A 15,817-nucleotide genomic window follows, 5' to 3' on the forward strand; every position below is an offset into this window, starting at 1 on the left:
ATTCCCGATGTTCTTTTGTTTAGTGCATTTGCCTTCCCTTGACACTGAGAAAGCACATGACGAAAGTGAAACACCACCGTCTGTTCATCTGCAGAGCGCGATGAAATTATTCACTCTATATTCATTGCCTTTCATATTCTTCCCATCAGTGGTGAGCGCTGCCTTCAGAAAGCGCTTTTGTTTCTGATTTACATGGAAGTTAGTGTTCCTCGGAGCTGGACTGCTTGGGATTAGCTTCATTGCTACTGGCAGGTGGCTCGTTGGTCTAGGGGTATGATTCCTGCTTTGGGTGCAGGAGGTCCCGGGTTCAAATCCCGGACGAGCCCTACCGTTTTGACCGTGCTGAAGAGTAGGTGGAGCTCACCCACGTTTGCAGCTCTGCAATGAAGAATAGATGCCTGCCGCAGCACGCTTTGTGTAGCACTACGGTGATGAAGGGACCGTTTGATATGGCAAGAATCTGACACCAGTAAATTACATGGGTCGATTGCTGTAGAAGAGCCGACAGTAATCTTGCATGCAACGGAAAACAAAGGTTGTCTTTGCAGAACATGTGCACCGTGAGTGGAGACGAACCTCAATCGTGGAGCAGTCTACCTTCATCTGGTTAGCGACGACAACAACCAAAGGGTGGGATACAAGACTGAGCGTAGTTAAGAGTTTCTCAGTATTAGTTACGTTCACACTTCAACGGAGCTGTGACAAGGCGAGTGCAGTGAGCTCAGGAAAGCCAGTATGAAGCGCACTTGAAGTAGTCCTGAAGAAATGGATTATAAACTTTGCCGGCCAGAATGGAGCTACGAGCGTTCTGAGTTACTGAATACCGGTACACTATGGGAGCAAGAGCATTTGACAGTAAAATGAAGCGATATCCGTGTAGCACACGACATTTATTATCCATGCATACGCAGACGTGACGTTATCTCGGAAATGGAATCCGAAAAGGGGTTTAAAAAAAGTCGTGTTTCCGCCCGGGATCGAACCGGGGACCTTCTGCGTGTAAAGCAGACGTGATAACCGCTACACCACGGAAACGACGGCTCTTCGGCTGTTCTGCCTAGAAACCCGTAGTGGCAACAGATTTTTCCTGCGTAAGCAAAGGCATCGCCTACGAGCTCCCTCCGATTCTAGAAGTTGCTATTGTAAAAGACATCGATGAAAACAATCAAACCGCAACAGCCAGGGAAAACGCTGGGTGAGCGGCAGCTCTGCATGGTGATACCAAGAACGGAGGCGTCAGTCATGTGCAGCGCTTAGACGCTACGAACAGGCTCGTTGGTCTAGGGGTATGATTCCTGCTTCGGGTGCAGGAGGTCCCGGGTTCAAATCCCGGACGAGCCCTTGCGTTTTGTGCAAACGTGTGGCAACTACCGTCATGCCGGCGGCTGTTCCGCGCATTTCCAGCCCTCCAGGTAAGCACAAAAACCAAGTAGCCGGTTCTGAAAGAGTTTCATGTATCATCTGAGCCCTGGTGGTGGGCCGTTTGAAATTGATTTAAATGGTCACAGTAGAGATTGTAGCAAGGGTCTTGTTGAGTGCGACGAAAAAGTGTTTCCGCCCGGAATCTAACCGGGGACCTTCTGCGTGTTAGGCAGACGTGATAACCGCTACACCACGGAAACTGCTACGCTCTGTGCTCCACATCTGACACAACTTGTAGGACGATCGCAACTTTGGCGTAAAAATCACTTTGCGGAAACGCACAATGCAGGTATTTCGCATTCGTATGCAACAATCGACAGCACCCTTGCCTGTCTGAATGCCATCACGAATGAGAGCCCAAGAAGTCGTCGGAAATGCTCGCGGCCGAGTCCTCAGCAGCATCAGCTTCTCATTCTTTCCATACGAGGTACCGTCAATTCGCGCAGTCGCTATTGCAAATGATGTCACCAAAAGCAATCACTTCGTTAGCGGCGAGGAGCCTGGGCTCAGCGGTAGCTCTACATGGAGGCACCAGCAGCTCCGACAGGCCACCGCTGGCGCGCCGGCGCCCGGACCCACGACCGTCAATGACGCTGCAGTCGATGCACTTCTTAATATCGCTTTTGGAAGAAGGAAACCAGGTGTAAATCACACAGTATTTCACTGATGATCTGGAAACGCAAGTTTAGAATAAGTAGAACATTATATAAAATGTGTTGTGTGGTCGAGCGACACCCACGCCTCGCTCTCGCCAGATTATCGTTGCTGCACGGAATGATTGTTAAGGCACCGACGGCTTCAGAGTTCGTCTTCTCGAAGTTTTGCTTTTGCAGTACATTCCGCAATCTTTTCGTTATGAGTCGTCTGTTTCGGTTTCCCGATGTAGTTTTGCTCACTGCTCTCGACTTCTCTTAACCCCGAGCCACCACTAGCCGAAAATTCCGCACTGCTATCTGGTCAATCTGCAGAGCTCGATGAAGGCGTCGCGGTCGTTCCTGAGCTGATGAAACGGCCGAATCTGTAGTTGTTCCCAGATCTCTTCCACAACAACGGCCTCCCAGACGCTTGGATTACAGGAGTACGCCACTACTCCCAGCCGGAGAACTGCATTTGAAAGCGTAATAACATGAGCTACACGTAACTCCGATTTCTGTGTCTGACCTACTTTTAATGAAACTGTCGTCGATTTACTTACTACTATCGCTGCTGGACGAAGCAGATCAGGTGAAAACCATCAGTATTCTTGTAACGAAGAGGTAATGGAAATTTAGGTAAAACAATATCAAAAAAAGTTGTGTGGTGGAGCGACACGTACAGTTGGCTCTTCCTAGATGATCATTGCTGCACGGAATAATTGTTAAGGCACCGACGCCTTCAGGAGTGGTCTTCTGGAATTTTGCTTGCAGTATATTCCGCAATCTTTTCGTTATGAGTTGGTGTTTCGGATTCCCGATGTTCTTTTGTTTAGTGCATTTGCCTTCCCTTGACACTGAGAAAGCACATGACGAAAGTGAAACACCACCGTCTGTTCATCTGCAGAGCGCGATGAAATTATTCACTCTATATTCATTGCCTTTCATATTCTTCCCATCAGTGGTGAGCGCTGCCTTCAGAAAGCGCTTTTGTTTCTGATTTACATGGAAGTTAGTGTTCCTCGGAGCTGGACTGCTTGGGATTAGCTTCATTGCTACTGGCAGGTGGCTCGTTGGTCTAGGGGTATGATTCCTGCTTTGGGTGCAGGAGATCCCGGGTTCAAATCCCGGACGAGCCCTACCGTTTTGACCGTGCTGAAGAGTAGGTGGAGCTCACCCACGTTTGCAGCTCTGCAATGAAGAATAGATGCCTGCCGCAGCACGCTTTGTGTAGCACTACGGTGATGAAGGGACCGTTTGATATGGCAAGAATCTGACACCAGTAAATTACATGGGTCGATTGCTGTAGAAGAGCCGACAGTAATCTTGCATGCAACGGAAAACAAAGGTTGTCTTTGCAGAACATGTGCACCGTGAGTGGAGACGAACCTCAATCGTGGAGCAGTCTACCTTCATCTGGTTAGCGACGACAACAACCAAAGGGTGGGATACAAGACTGAGCGTAGTTAAGAGTTTCTCACTATTAGTTACGTTCACACTTCAACGGAGCTGTGACAAGGCGAGTGCAGTGAGCTCAGGAAAGCCAGTATGAAGCGCACTTGAAGTAGTCCTGAAGAAATGGATTATAAACTTTGCCGGCCAGAATGGAGCTACGAGCGTTCTGAGTTACTGAATACCGGTACACTATGGGAGCAAGAGCATTTGACAGTAAAATGAAGCGATATCCGTGTAGCACACGACATTTATTATCCATGCATACGCAGACGTGACGTTATCTCGGAAATGGAATCCGAAAAGGGGTTTAAAAAAAGTCGTGTTTCCGCCCGGGATCGAACCGGGGACCTTCTGCGTGTAAAGCAGACGTGATAACCGCTACACCACGGAAACGACGGCTCTTCGGCTGTTCTGCCTAGAAACCCGTAGTGGCAACAGATTTTTCCTGCGTAAGCAAAGGCATCGCCTACGAGCTCCCTCCGATTCTAGAAGTTGCTATTGTAAAAGACATCGATGAAAACAATCAAACCGCAACAGCCAGGGAAAACGCTGGGTGAGCGGCAGCTCTGCATGGTGATACCAAGAACGGAGGCGTCAGTCATGTGCAGCGCTTAGACGCTACGAACAGGCTCGTTGGTCTAGGGGTATGATTCCTGCTTCGGGTGCAGGAGGTCCCGGGTTCAAATCCCGGACGAGCCCTTGCGTTTTGTGCAAACGTGTGGCAACTACCGTCATGCCGGCGGCTGTTCCGCGCATTTCCAGCCCTCCAGGTAAGCACAAAAACCAAGTAGCCGGTTCTGAAAGAGTTTCATGTATCATCTGAGCCCTGGTGGTGGGCCGTTTGAAATTGATTTAAATGGTCACAGTAGAGATTGTAGCAAGGGTCTTGTTGAGTGCGACGAAAAAGTGTTTCCGCCCGGAATCTAACCGGGGACCTTCTGCGTGTTAGGCAGACGTGATAACCGCTACACCACGGAAACTGCTACGCTCTGTGCTCCACATCTGACACAACTTGTAGGACGATCGCAACTTTGGCGTAAAAATCACTTTGCGGAAACGCACAATGCAGGTATTTCGCATTCGTATGCAACAATCGACAGCACCCTTGCCTGTCTGAATGCCATCACGAATGAGAGCCCAAGAAGTCGTCGGAAATGCTCGCGGCCGAGTCCTCAGCAGCATCAGCTTCTCATTCTTTCCATACGAGGTACCGTCAATTCGCGCAGTCGCTATTGCAAATGATGTCACCAAAAGCAATCACTTCGTTAGCGGCGAGGAGCCTGGGCTCAGCGGTAGCTCTACATGGAGGCACCAGCAGCTCCGACAGGCCACCGCTGGCGCGCCGGCGCCCGGACCCACGACCCCGCTGGCGCGCCGGCGCCCGGACCCACGACCGTCAATGACGCTGCAGTCGATGCACTTCTTAATATCGCTTTTGGAAGAAGGAAACCAGGTGTAAATCACACAGTATTTCACTGATGATCTGGAAACGCAAGTTTAGAATAAGTAGAACATTATATAAAATGTGTTGTGTGGTCGAGCGACACCCACGCCTCGCTCTCGCCAGATTATCGTTGCTGCACGGAATGATTGTTAAGGCACCGACGGCTTCAGAGTTCGTCTTCTCGAAGTTTTGCTTTTGCAGTACATTCCGCAATCTTTTCGTTATGAGTCGTCTGTTTCGGTTTCCCGATGTAGTTTTGCTCACTGCTCTCGACTTCTCTTAACCCCGAGCCACCACTAGCCGAAAATTCCGCACTGCTATCTGGTCAATCTGCAGAGCTCGATGAAGGCGTCGCGGTCGTTCCTGAGCTGATGAAACGGCCGAATCTGTAGTTGTTCCCAGATCTCTTCCACAACAACGGCCTCCCAGACGCTTGGATTACAGGAGTACGCCACTACTCCCAGCCGGAGAACTGCATTTGAAAGCGTAATAACATGAGCTACACGTAACTCCGATTTCTGTGTCTGACCTACTTTTAATGAAACTGTCGTCGATTTACTTACTACTATCGCTGCTGGACGAAGCAGATCAGGTGAAAACCATCAGTATTCTTGTAACGAAGAGGTAATGGAAATTTAGGTAAAACAATATCAAAAAAAGTTGTGTGGTGGAGCGACACGTACAGTTGGCTCTTCCTAGATGATCATTGCTGCACGGAATAATTGTTAAGGCACCGACGCCTTCAGGAGTGGTCTTCTGGAATTTTGCTTGCAGTATATTCCGCAATCTTTTCGTTATGAGTTGGTGTTTCGGATTCCCGATGTTCTTTTGTTTAGTGCATTTGCCTTCCCTTGACACTGAGAAAGCACATGACGAAAGTGAAACACCACCGTCTGTTCATCTGCAGAGCGCGATGAAATTATTCACTCTATATTCATTGCCTTTCATATTCTTCCCATCAGTGGTGAGCGCTGCCTTCAGAAAGCGCTTTTGTTTCTGATTTACATGGAAGTTAGTGTTCCTCGGAGCTGGACTGCTTGGGATTAGCTTCATTGCTACTGGCAGGTGGCTCGTTGGTCTAGGGGTATGATTCCTGCTTTGGGTGCAGGAGGTCCCGGGTTCAAATCCCGGACGAGCCCTACCGTTTTGACCGTGCTGAAGAGTAGGTGGAGCTCACCCACGTTTGCAGCTCTGCAATGAAGAATAGATGCCTGCCGCAGCACGCTTTGTGTAGCACTACGGTGATGAAGGGACCGTTTGATATGGCAAGAATCTGACACCAGTAAATTACATGGGTCGATTGCTGTAGAAGAGCCGACAGTAATCTTGCATGCAACGGAAAACAAAGGTTGTCTTTGCAGAACATGTGCACCGTGAGTGGAGACGAACCTCAATCGTGGAGCAGTCTACCTTCATCTGGTTAGCGACGACAACAACCAAAGGGTGGGATACAAGACTGAGCGTAGTTAAGAGTTTCTCACTATTAGTTACGTTCACACTTCAACGGAGCTGTGACAAGGCGAGTGCAGTGAGCTCAGGAAAGCCAGTATGAAGCGCACTTGAAGTAGTCCTGAAGAAATGGATTATAAACTTTGCCGGCCAGAATGGAGCTACGAGCGTTCTGAGTTACTGAATACCGGTACACTATGGGAGCAAGAGCATTTGACAGTAAAATGAAGCGATATCCGTGTAGCACACGACATTTATTATCCATGCATACGCAGACGTGACGTTATCTCGGAAATGGAATCCGAAAAGGGGTTTAAAAAAAGTCGTGTTTCCGCCCGGGATCGAACCGGGGACCTTCTGCGTGTAAAGCAGACGTGATAACCGCTACACCACGGAAACGACGGCTCTTCGGCTGTTCTGCCTAGAAACCCGTAGTGGCAACAGATTTTTCCTGCGTAAGCAAAGGCATCGCCTACGAGCTCCCTCCGATTCTAGAAGTTGCTATTGTAAAAGACATCGATGAAAACAATCAAACCGCAACAGCCAGGGAAAACGCTGGGTGAGCGGCAGCTCTGCATGGTGATACCAAGAACGGAGGCGTCAGTCATGTGCAGCGCTTAGACGCTACGAACAGGCTCGTTGGTCTAGGGGTATGATTCCTGCTTCGGGTGCAGGAGGTCCCGGGTTCAAATCCCGGACGAGCCCTTGCGTTTTGTGCAAACGTGTGGCAACTACCGTCATGCCGGCGGCTGTTCCGCGCATTTCCAGCCCTCCAGGTAAGCACAAAAACCAAGTAGCCGGTTCTGAAAGAGTTTCATGTATCATCTGAGCCCTGGTGGTGGGCCGTTTGAAATTGATTTAAATGGTCACAGTAGAGATTGTAGCAAGGGTCTTGTTGAGTGCGACGAAAAAGTGTTTCCGCCCGGAATCTAACCGGGGACCTTCTGCGTGTTAGGCAGACGTGATAACCGCTACACCACGGAAACTGCTACGCTCTGTGCTCCACATCTGACACAACTTGTAGGACGATCGCAACTTTGGCGTAAAAATCACTTTGCGGAAACGCACAATGCAGGTATTTCGCATTCGTATGCAACAATCGACAGCACCCTTGCCTGTCTGAATGCCATCACGAATGAGAGCCCAAGAAGTCGTCGGAAATGCTCGCGGCCGAGTCCTCAGCAGCATCAGCTTCTCATTCTTTCCATACGAGGTACCGTCAATTCGCGCAGTCGCTATTGCAAATGATGTCACCAAAAGCAATCACTTCGTTAGCGGCGAGGAGCCTGGGCTCAGCGGTAGCTCTACATGGAGGCACCAGCAGCTCCGACAGGCCACCGCTGGCGCGCCGGCGCCCGGACCCACGACCGTCAATGACGCTGCAGTCGATGCACTTCTTAATATCGCTTTTGGAAGAAGGAAACCAGGTGTAAATCACACAGTATTTCACTGATGATCTGGAAACGCAAGTTTAGAATAAGTAGAACATTATATAAAATGTGTTGTGTGGTCGAGCGACACCCACGCCTCGCTCTCGCCAGATTATCGTTGCTGCACGGAATGATTGTTAAGGCACCGACGGCTTCAGAGTTCGTCTTCTCGAAGTTTTGCTTTTGCAGTACATTCCGCAATCTTTTCGTTATGAGTCGTCTGTTTCGGTTTCCCGATGTAGTTTTGCTCACTGCTCTCGACTTCTCTTAACCCCGAGCCACCACTAGCCGAAAATTCCGCACTGCTATCTGGTCAATCTGCAGAGCTCGATGAAGGCGTCGCGGTCGTTCCTGAGCTGATGAAACGGCCGAATCTGTAGTTGTTCCCAGATCTCTTCCACAACAACGGCCTCCCAGACGCTTGGATTACAGGAGTACGCCACTACTCCCAGCCGGAGAACTGCATTTGAAAGCGTAATAACATGAGCTACACGTAACTCCGATTTCTGTGTCTGACCTACTTTTAATGAAACTGTCGTCGATTTACTTACTACTATCGCTGCTGGACGAAGCAGATCAGGTGAAAACCATCAGTATTCTTGTAACGAAGAGGTAATGGAAATTTAGGTAAAACAATATCAAAAAAAGTTGTGTGGTGGAGCGACACGTACAGTTGGCTCTTCCTAGATGATCATTGCTGCACGGAATAATTGTTAAGGCACCGACGCCTTCAGGAGTGGTCTTCTGGAATTTTGCTTGCAGTATATTCCGCAATCTTTTCGTTATGAGTTGGTGTTTCGGATTCCCGATGTTCTTTTGTTTAGTGCATTTGCCTTCCCTTGACACTGAGAAAGCACATGACGAAAGTGAAACACCACCGTCTGTTCATCTGCAGAGCGCGATGAAATTATTCACTCTATATTCATTGCCTTTCATATTCTTCCCATCAGTGGTGAGCGCTGCCTTCAGAAAGCGCTTTTGTTTCTGATTTACATGGAAGTTAGTGTTCCTCGGAGCTGGACTGCTTGGGATTAGCTTCATTGCTACTGGCAGGTGGCTCGTTGGTCTAGGGGTATGATTCCTGCTTTGGGTGCAGGAGGTCCCGGGTTCAAATCCCGGACGAGCCCTACCGTTTTGACCGTGCTGAAGAGTAGGTGGAGCTCACCCACGTTTGCAGCTCTGCAATGAAGAATAGATGCCTGCCGCAGCACGCTTTGTGTAGCACTACGGTGATGAAGGGACCGTTTGATATGGCAAGAATCTGACACCAGTAAATTACATGGGTCGATTGCTGTAGAAGAGCCGACAGTAATCTTGCATGCAACGGAAAACAAAGGTTGTCTTTGCAGAACATGTGCACCGTGAGTGGAGACGAACCTCAATCGTGGAGCAGTCTACCTTCATCTGGTTAGCGACGACAACAACCAAAGGGTGGGATACAAGACTGAGCGTAGTTAAGAGTTTCTCAGTATTAGTTACGTTCACACTTCAACGGAGCTGTGACAAGGCGAGTGCAGTGAGCTCAGGAAAGCCAGTATGAAGCGCACTTGAAGTAGTCCTGAAGAAATGGATTATAAACTTTGCCGGCCAGAATGGAGCTACGAGCGTTCTGAGTTACTGAATACCGGTACACTATGGGAGCAAGAGCATTTGACAGTAAAATGAAGCGATATCCGTGTAGCACACGACATTTATTATCCATGCATACGCAGACGTGACGTTATCTCGGAAATGGAATCCGAAAAGGGGTTTAAAAAAAGTCGTGTTTCCGCCCGGGATCGAACCGGGGACCTTCTGCGTGTAAAGCAGACGTGATAACCGCTACACCACGGAAACGACGGCTCTTCGGCTGTTCTGCCTAGAAACCCGTAGTGGCAACAGATTTTTCCTGCGTAAGCAAAGGCATCGCCTACGAGCTCCCTCCGATTCTAGAAGTTGCTATTGTAAAAGACATCGATGAAAACAATCAAACCGCAACAGCCAGGGAAAACGCTGGGTGAGCGGCAGCTCTGCATGGTGATACCAAGAACGGAGGCGTCAGTCATGTGCAGCGCTTAGACGCTACGAACAGGCTCGTTGGTCTAGGGGTATGATTCCTGCTTCGGGTGCAGGAGGTCCCGGGTTCAAATCCCGGACGAGCCCTTGCGTTTTGTGCAAACGTGTGGCAACTACCGTCATGCCGGCGGCTGTTCCGCGCATTTCCAGCCCTCCAGGTAAGCACAAAAACCAAGTAGCCGGTTCTGAAAGAGTTTCATGTATCATCTGAGCCCTGGTGGTGGGCCGTTTGAAATTGATTTAAATGGTCACAGTAGAGATTGTAGCAAGGGTCTTGTTGAGTGCGACGAAAAAGTGTTTCCGCCCGGAATCTAACCGGGGACCTTCTGCGTGTTAGGCAGACGTGATAACCGCTACACCACGGAAACTGCTACGCTCTGTGCTCCACATCTGACACAACTTGTAGGACGATCGCAACTTTGGCGTAAAAATCACTTTGCGGAAACGCACAATGCAGGTATTTCGCATTCGTATGCAACAATCGACAGCACCCTTGCCTGTCTGAATGCCATCACGAATGAGAGCCCAAGAAGTCGTCGGAAATGCTCGCGGCCGAGTCCTCAGCAGCATCAGCTTCTCATTCTTTCCATACGAGGTACCGTCAATTCGCGCAGTCGCTATTGCAAATGATGTCACCAAAAGCAATCACTTCGTTAGCGGCGAGGAGCCTGGGCTCAGCGGTAGCTCTACATGGAGGCACCAGCAGCTCCGACAGGCCACCGCTGGCGCGCCGGCGCCCGGACCCACGACCCCGCTGGCGCGCCGGCGCCCGGACCCACGACCGTCAATGACGCTGCAGTCGATGCACTTCTTAATATCGCTTTTGGAAGAAGGAAACCAGGTGTAAATCACACAGTATTTCACTGATGATCTGGAAACGCAAGTTTAGAATAAGTAGAACATTATATAAAATGTGTTGTGTGGTCGAGCGACACCCACGCCTCGCTCTCGCCAGATTATCGTTGCTGCACGGAATGATTGTTAAGGCACCGACGGCTTCAGAGTTCGTCTTCTCGAAGTTTTGCTTTTGCAGTACATTCCGCAATCTTTTCGTTATGAGTCGTCTGTTTCGGTTTCCCGATGTAGTTTTGCTCACTGCTCTCGACTTCTCTTAACCCCGAGCCACCACTAGCCGAAAATTCCGCACTGCTATCTGGTCAATCTGCAGAGCTCGATGAAGGCGTCGCGGTCGTTCCTGAGCTGATGAAACGGCCGAATCTGTAGTTGTTCCCAGATCTCTTCCACAACAACGGCCTCCCAGACGCTTGGATTACAGGAGTACGCCACTACTCCCAGCCGGAGAACTGCATTTGAAAGCGTAATAACATGAGCTACACGTAACTCCGATTTCTGTGTCTGACCTACTTTTAATGCAACTGTCGTCGATTTACTTACTACTATCGCTGCTGGACGAAGCAGATCAGGTGAAAACCATCAGTATTCTTGTAACGAAGAGGTAATGGAAATTTAGGTAAAACAATATCAAAAAAAGTTGTGTGGTGGAGCGACACGTACAGTTGGCTCTTCCTAGATGATCATTGCTGCACGGAATAATTGTTAAGGCACCGACGCCTTCAGGAGTGGTCTTCTGGAAGTTTTGCTTGCAGTATATTCCGCAATCTTTTCGTTATGAGTTGGTGTTTCGGATTCCCGATGTTCTTTTGTTTAGTGCATTTGCCTTCCCTTGACACTGAGAAAGCACATGACGAAAGTGAAACACCACCGTCTGTTCATCTGCAGAGCGCGATGAAATTATTCACTCTATATTCATTGCCTTTCATATTCTTCCCATCAGTGGTGAGCGCTGCCTTCAGAAAGCGCTTTTGTTTCTGATTTACATGGAAGTTAGTGTTCCTCGGAGCTGGACTGCTTGGGATTAGCTTCATTGCTACTGGCAGGTGGCTCGTTGGTCTAGGGGTATGATTCCTGCTTTGGGTGCAGGAGGTCCCGGGTTCAAATCCCGGACGAGCCCTACCGTTTTGACCGTGCTGAAGAGTAGGTGGAGCTCACCCACGTTTGCAGCTCTGCAATGAAGAATAGATGCCTGCCGCAGCACGCTTTGTGTAGCACTACGGTGATGAAGGGACCGTTTGATATGGCAAGAATCTGACACCAGTAAATTACATGGGTCGATTGCTGTAGAAGAGCCGACAGTAATCTTGCATGCAACGGAAAACAAAGGTTGTCTTTGCAGAACATGTGCACCGTGAGTGGAGACGAACCTCAATCGTGGAGCAGTCTACCTTCATCTGGTTAGCGACGACAACAACCAAAGGGTGGGATACAAGACTGAGCGTAGTTAAGAGTTTCTCAGTATTAGTTACGTTCACACTTCAACGGAGCTGTGACAAGGCGAGTGCAGTGAGCTCAGGAAAGCCAGTATGAAGCGCACTTGAAGTAGTCCTGAAGAAATGGATTATAAACTTTGCCGGCCAGAATGGAGCTACGAGCGTTCTGAGTTACTGAATACCGGTACACTATGGGAGCAAGAGCATTTGACAGTAAAATGAAGCGATATCCGTGTAGCACACGACATTTATTATCCATGCATACGCAGACGTGACGTTATCTCGGAAATGGAATCCGAAAAGGGGTTTAAAAAAAGTCGTGTTTCCGCCCGGGATCGAACCGGGGACCTTCTGCGTGTAAAGCAGACGTGATAACCGCTACACCACGGAAACGACGGCTCTTCGGCTGTTCTGCCTAGAAACCCGTAGTGGCAACAGATTTTTCCTGCGTAAGCAAAGGCATCGCCTACGAGCTCCCTCCGATTCTAGAAGTTGCTATTGTAAAAGACATCGATGAAAACAATCAAACCGCAACAGCCAGGGAAAACGCTGGGTGAGCGGCAGCTCTGCATGGTGATACCAAGAACGGAGGCGTCAGTCATGTGCAGCGCTTAGACGCTACGAACAGGCTCGTTGGTCTAGGGGTATGATTCCTGCTTCGGGTGCAGGAGGTCCCGGGTTCAAATCCCGGACGAGCCCTTGCGTTTTGTGCAAACGTGTGGCAACTACCGTCATGCCGGCGGCTGTTCCGCGCATTTCCAGCCCTCCAGGTAAGCACAAAAACCAAGTAGCCGGTTCTGAAAGAGTTTCATGTATCATCTGAGCCCTGGTGGTGGGCCGTTTGAAATTGATTTAAATGGTCACAGTAGAGATTGTAGCAAGGGTCTTGTTGAGTGCGACGAAAAAGTGTTTCCGCCCGGAATCTAACCGGGGACCTTCTGCGTGTTAGGCAGACGTGATAACCGCTACACCACGGAAACTGCTACGCTCTGTGCTCCACATCTGACACAACTTGTAGGACGATCGCAACTTTGGCGTAAAAATCACTTTGCGGAAACGCACAATGCAGGTATTTCGCATTCGTATGCAACAATCGACAGCACCCTTGCCTGTCTGAATGCCATCACGAATGAGAGCCCAAGAAGTCGTCGGAAATGCTCGCGGCCGAGTCCTCAGCAGCATCAGCTTCTCATTCTTTCCATACGAGGTACCGTCAATTCGCGCAGTCGCTATTGCAAATGATGTCACCAAAAGCAATCACTTCGTTAGCGGCGAGGAGCCTGGGCTCAGCGGTAGCTCTACATGGAGGCACCAGCAGCTCCGACAGGCCACCGCTGGCGCGCCGGCGCCCGGACCCACGACCGTCAATGACGCTGCAGTCGATGCACTTCTTAATATCGCTTTTGGAAGAAGGAAACCAGGTGTAAATCACACAGTATTTCACTGATGATCTGGAAACGCAAGTTTAGAATAAGTAGAACATTATATAAAATGTGTTGTGTGGTCGAGCGACACCCACGCCTCGCTCTCGCCAGATTATCGTTGCTGCACGGAATGATTGTTAAGGCACCGACGGCTTCAGAGTTCGTCTTCTCGAAGTTTTGCTTTTGCAGTACATTCCGCAATCTTTTCGTTATGAGTCGTCTGTTTCGGTTTCCCGATGTAGTTTTGCTCACTGCTCTCGACTTCTCTTAACCCCGAGCCACCACTAGCCGAAAATTCCGCACTGCTATCTGGTCAATCTGCAGAGCTCGATGAAGGCGTCGCGGTCGTTCCTGAGCTGATGAAACGGCCGAATCTGTAGTTGTTCCCAGATCTCTTCCACAACAACGGCCTCCCAGACGCTTGGATTACAGGAGTACGCCACTACTCCCAGCCGGAGAACTGCATTTGAAAGCGTAATAACATGAGCTACACGTAACTCCGATTTCTGTGTCTGACCTACTTTTAATGCAACTGTCGTCGATTTACTTACTACTATCGCTGCTGGACGAAGCAGATCAGGTGAAAACCATCAGTATTCTTGTAACGAAGAGGTAATGGAAATTTAGGTAAAACAATATCAAAAAAAGTTGTGTGGTGGAGCGACACGTACAGTTGGCTCTTCCTAGATGATCATTGCTGCACGGAATAATTGTTAAGGCACCGACGCCTTCAGGAGTGGTCTTCTGGAAGTTTTGCTTGCAGTATATTCCGCAATCTTTTCGTTATGAGTTGGTGTTTCGGATTCCCGATGTTCTTTTGTTTAGTGCATTTGCCTTCCCTTGACACTGAGAAAGCACATGACGAAAGTGAAACACCACCGTCTGTTCATCTGCAGAGCGCGATGAAATTATTCACTCTATATTCATTGCCTTTCATATTCTTCCCATCAGTGGTGAGCGCTGCCTTCAGAAAGCGCTTTTGTTTCTGATTTACATGGAAGTTAGTGTTCCTCGGAGCTGGACTGCTTGGGATTAGCTTCATTGCTACTGGCAGGTGGCTCGTTGGTCTAGGGGTATGATTCCTGCTTTGGGTGCAGGAGGTCCCGGGTTCAAATCCCGGACGAGCCCTACCGTTTTGACCGTGCTGAAGAGTAGGTGGAGCTCACCCACGTTTGCAGCTCTGCAATGAAGAATAGATGCCTGCCGCAGCACGCTTTGTGTAGCACTACGGTGATGAAGGGACCGTTTGATATGGCAAGAATCTGACACCAGTAAATTACATGGGTCGATTGCTGTAGAAGAGCCGACAGTAATCTTGCATGCAACGGAAAACAAAGGTTGTCTTTGCAGAACATGTGCACCGTGAGTGGAGACGAACCTCAATCGTGGAGCAGTCTACCTTCATCTGGTTAGCGACGACAACAACCAAAGGGTGGGATACAAGACTGAGCGTAGTTAAGAGTTTCTCAGTATTAGTTACGTTCACACTTCAACGGAGCTGTGACAAGGCGAGTGCAGTGAGCTCAGGAAAGCCAGTATGAAGCGCACTTGAAGTAGTCCTGAAGAAATGGATTATAAACTTTGCCGGCCAGAATGGAGCTACGAGCGTTCTGAGTTACTGAATACCGGTACACTATGGGAGCAAGAGCATTTGACAGTAAAATGAAGCGATATCCGTGTAGCACACGACATTTATTATCCATGCATACGCAGACGTGACGTTATCTCGGAAATGGAATCCGAAAAGGGGTTTAAAAAAAGTCGTGTTTCCGCCCGGGATCGAACCGGGGACCTTCTGCGTGTAAAGCAGACGTGATAACCGCTACACCACGGAAACGACGGCTCTTCGGCTGTTCTGCCTAGAAACCCGTAGTGGCAACAGATTTTTCCTGCGTAAGCAAAGGCATCGCCTACGAGCTCCCTCCGATTCTAGAAGTTGCTATTGTAAAAGACATCGATGAAAACAATCAAACCGCAACAGCCAGGGAAAACGCTGGGTGAGCGGCAGCTCTGCATGGTGATACCAAGAACGGAGGCGTCAGTCATGTGCAGCGCTTAGACGCTACGAACAGGCTCGTTGGTCTAGGGGTATGATTCCTGCTTCGGGTGCAGGAGGTCCCGGGTTCAAATCCCGGACGAGCCCTTGCGTTTTGTGCAAACGTGTGGCAACTACCGTCATGCCGGCGGCTGTTCCGCGCATTTCCAGCCCTCCAGGTAA

The 15,817-nt window shown here is 49.4% G+C and overlaps 23 non-coding genes across 23 annotated transcripts; 12 read left to right on the forward strand and 11 right to left on the reverse strand.

Moving 5' to 3' along the window:
• The first annotated feature begins 254 nt into the window (after positions 1 to 254).
• Trnap-ugg (transfer RNA proline (anticodon UGG)) lies at positions 255 to 326 on the forward strand. The gene has a single exon. It is a non-coding gene; the product is annotated as a tRNA-Pro (tRNA).
• A 636-nt stretch (positions 327 to 962) lies between these two features.
• On the reverse strand, positions 963 to 1,035 carry Trnav-uac (transfer RNA valine (anticodon UAC)). The gene has a single exon. It is a non-coding gene; the product is annotated as a tRNA-Val (tRNA).
• A 234-nt stretch (positions 1,036 to 1,269) lies between these two features.
• Trnap-cgg (transfer RNA proline (anticodon CGG)) lies at positions 1,270 to 1,341 on the forward strand. Its single transcript has one exon. It is a non-coding gene; the product is annotated as a tRNA-Pro (tRNA).
• A 208-nt stretch (positions 1,342 to 1,549) lies between these two features.
• Positions 1,550 to 1,622, reverse strand: Trnav-aac (transfer RNA valine (anticodon AAC)). Its single transcript has one exon. It is a non-coding gene; the product is annotated as a tRNA-Val (tRNA).
• A 1,499-nt stretch (positions 1,623 to 3,121) lies between these two features.
• Trnap-ugg (transfer RNA proline (anticodon UGG)) lies at positions 3,122 to 3,193 on the forward strand. The gene has a single exon. It is a non-coding gene; the product is annotated as a tRNA-Pro (tRNA).
• A 636-nt stretch (positions 3,194 to 3,829) lies between these two features.
• Positions 3,830 to 3,902, reverse strand: Trnav-uac (transfer RNA valine (anticodon UAC)). Its single transcript has one exon. It is a non-coding gene; the product is annotated as a tRNA-Val (tRNA).
• A 234-nt stretch (positions 3,903 to 4,136) lies between these two features.
• Positions 4,137 to 4,208, forward strand: Trnap-cgg (transfer RNA proline (anticodon CGG)). Its single transcript has one exon. It is a non-coding gene; the product is annotated as a tRNA-Pro (tRNA).
• A 208-nt stretch (positions 4,209 to 4,416) lies between these two features.
• On the reverse strand, positions 4,417 to 4,489 carry Trnav-aac (transfer RNA valine (anticodon AAC)). The gene has a single exon. It is a non-coding gene; the product is annotated as a tRNA-Val (tRNA).
• Positions 4,490 to 6,020: 1,531 nt separating this feature from the next.
• Positions 6,021 to 6,092, forward strand: Trnap-ugg (transfer RNA proline (anticodon UGG)). The gene has a single exon. It is a non-coding gene; the product is annotated as a tRNA-Pro (tRNA).
• Positions 6,093 to 6,728: 636 nt separating this feature from the next.
• Trnav-uac (transfer RNA valine (anticodon UAC)) lies at positions 6,729 to 6,801 on the reverse strand. Its single transcript has one exon. It is a non-coding gene; the product is annotated as a tRNA-Val (tRNA).
• Positions 6,802 to 7,035: 234 nt separating this feature from the next.
• Trnap-cgg (transfer RNA proline (anticodon CGG)) lies at positions 7,036 to 7,107 on the forward strand. Its single transcript has one exon. It is a non-coding gene; the product is annotated as a tRNA-Pro (tRNA).
• A 208-nt stretch (positions 7,108 to 7,315) lies between these two features.
• On the reverse strand, positions 7,316 to 7,388 carry Trnav-aac (transfer RNA valine (anticodon AAC)). The gene has a single exon. It is a non-coding gene; the product is annotated as a tRNA-Val (tRNA).
• Positions 7,389 to 8,887: 1,499 nt separating this feature from the next.
• Trnap-ugg (transfer RNA proline (anticodon UGG)) lies at positions 8,888 to 8,959 on the forward strand. Its single transcript has one exon. It is a non-coding gene; the product is annotated as a tRNA-Pro (tRNA).
• A 636-nt stretch (positions 8,960 to 9,595) lies between these two features.
• Positions 9,596 to 9,668, reverse strand: Trnav-uac (transfer RNA valine (anticodon UAC)). The gene has a single exon. It is a non-coding gene; the product is annotated as a tRNA-Val (tRNA).
• Positions 9,669 to 9,902: 234 nt separating this feature from the next.
• On the forward strand, positions 9,903 to 9,974 carry Trnap-cgg (transfer RNA proline (anticodon CGG)). Its single transcript has one exon. It is a non-coding gene; the product is annotated as a tRNA-Pro (tRNA).
• A 208-nt stretch (positions 9,975 to 10,182) lies between these two features.
• Positions 10,183 to 10,255, reverse strand: Trnav-aac (transfer RNA valine (anticodon AAC)). Its single transcript has one exon. It is a non-coding gene; the product is annotated as a tRNA-Val (tRNA).
• A 1,532-nt stretch (positions 10,256 to 11,787) lies between these two features.
• Trnap-ugg (transfer RNA proline (anticodon UGG)) lies at positions 11,788 to 11,859 on the forward strand. The gene has a single exon. It is a non-coding gene; the product is annotated as a tRNA-Pro (tRNA).
• A 636-nt stretch (positions 11,860 to 12,495) lies between these two features.
• Positions 12,496 to 12,568, reverse strand: Trnav-uac (transfer RNA valine (anticodon UAC)). Its single transcript has one exon. It is a non-coding gene; the product is annotated as a tRNA-Val (tRNA).
• Positions 12,569 to 12,802: 234 nt separating this feature from the next.
• Positions 12,803 to 12,874, forward strand: Trnap-cgg (transfer RNA proline (anticodon CGG)). The gene has a single exon. It is a non-coding gene; the product is annotated as a tRNA-Pro (tRNA).
• Positions 12,875 to 13,082: 208 nt separating this feature from the next.
• On the reverse strand, positions 13,083 to 13,155 carry Trnav-aac (transfer RNA valine (anticodon AAC)). The gene has a single exon. It is a non-coding gene; the product is annotated as a tRNA-Val (tRNA).
• Positions 13,156 to 14,655: 1,500 nt separating this feature from the next.
• Trnap-ugg (transfer RNA proline (anticodon UGG)) lies at positions 14,656 to 14,727 on the forward strand. Its single transcript has one exon. It is a non-coding gene; the product is annotated as a tRNA-Pro (tRNA).
• A 636-nt stretch (positions 14,728 to 15,363) lies between these two features.
• Positions 15,364 to 15,436, reverse strand: Trnav-uac (transfer RNA valine (anticodon UAC)). The gene has a single exon. It is a non-coding gene; the product is annotated as a tRNA-Val (tRNA).
• A 234-nt stretch (positions 15,437 to 15,670) lies between these two features.
• Trnap-cgg (transfer RNA proline (anticodon CGG)) lies at positions 15,671 to 15,742 on the forward strand. Its single transcript has one exon. It is a non-coding gene; the product is annotated as a tRNA-Pro (tRNA).
• Positions 15,743 to 15,817: the final 75 nt, after the last annotated feature.

Source organism: Schistocerca cancellata, unplaced genomic scaffold, assembly GCF_023864275.1.
Source record: "Schistocerca cancellata isolate TAMUIC-IGC-003103 unplaced genomic scaffold, iqSchCanc2.1 HiC_scaffold_495, whole genome shotgun sequence".
Lineage (NCBI taxonomy): Eukaryota > Metazoa > Arthropoda > Insecta > Orthoptera > Acrididae > Schistocerca > Schistocerca cancellata.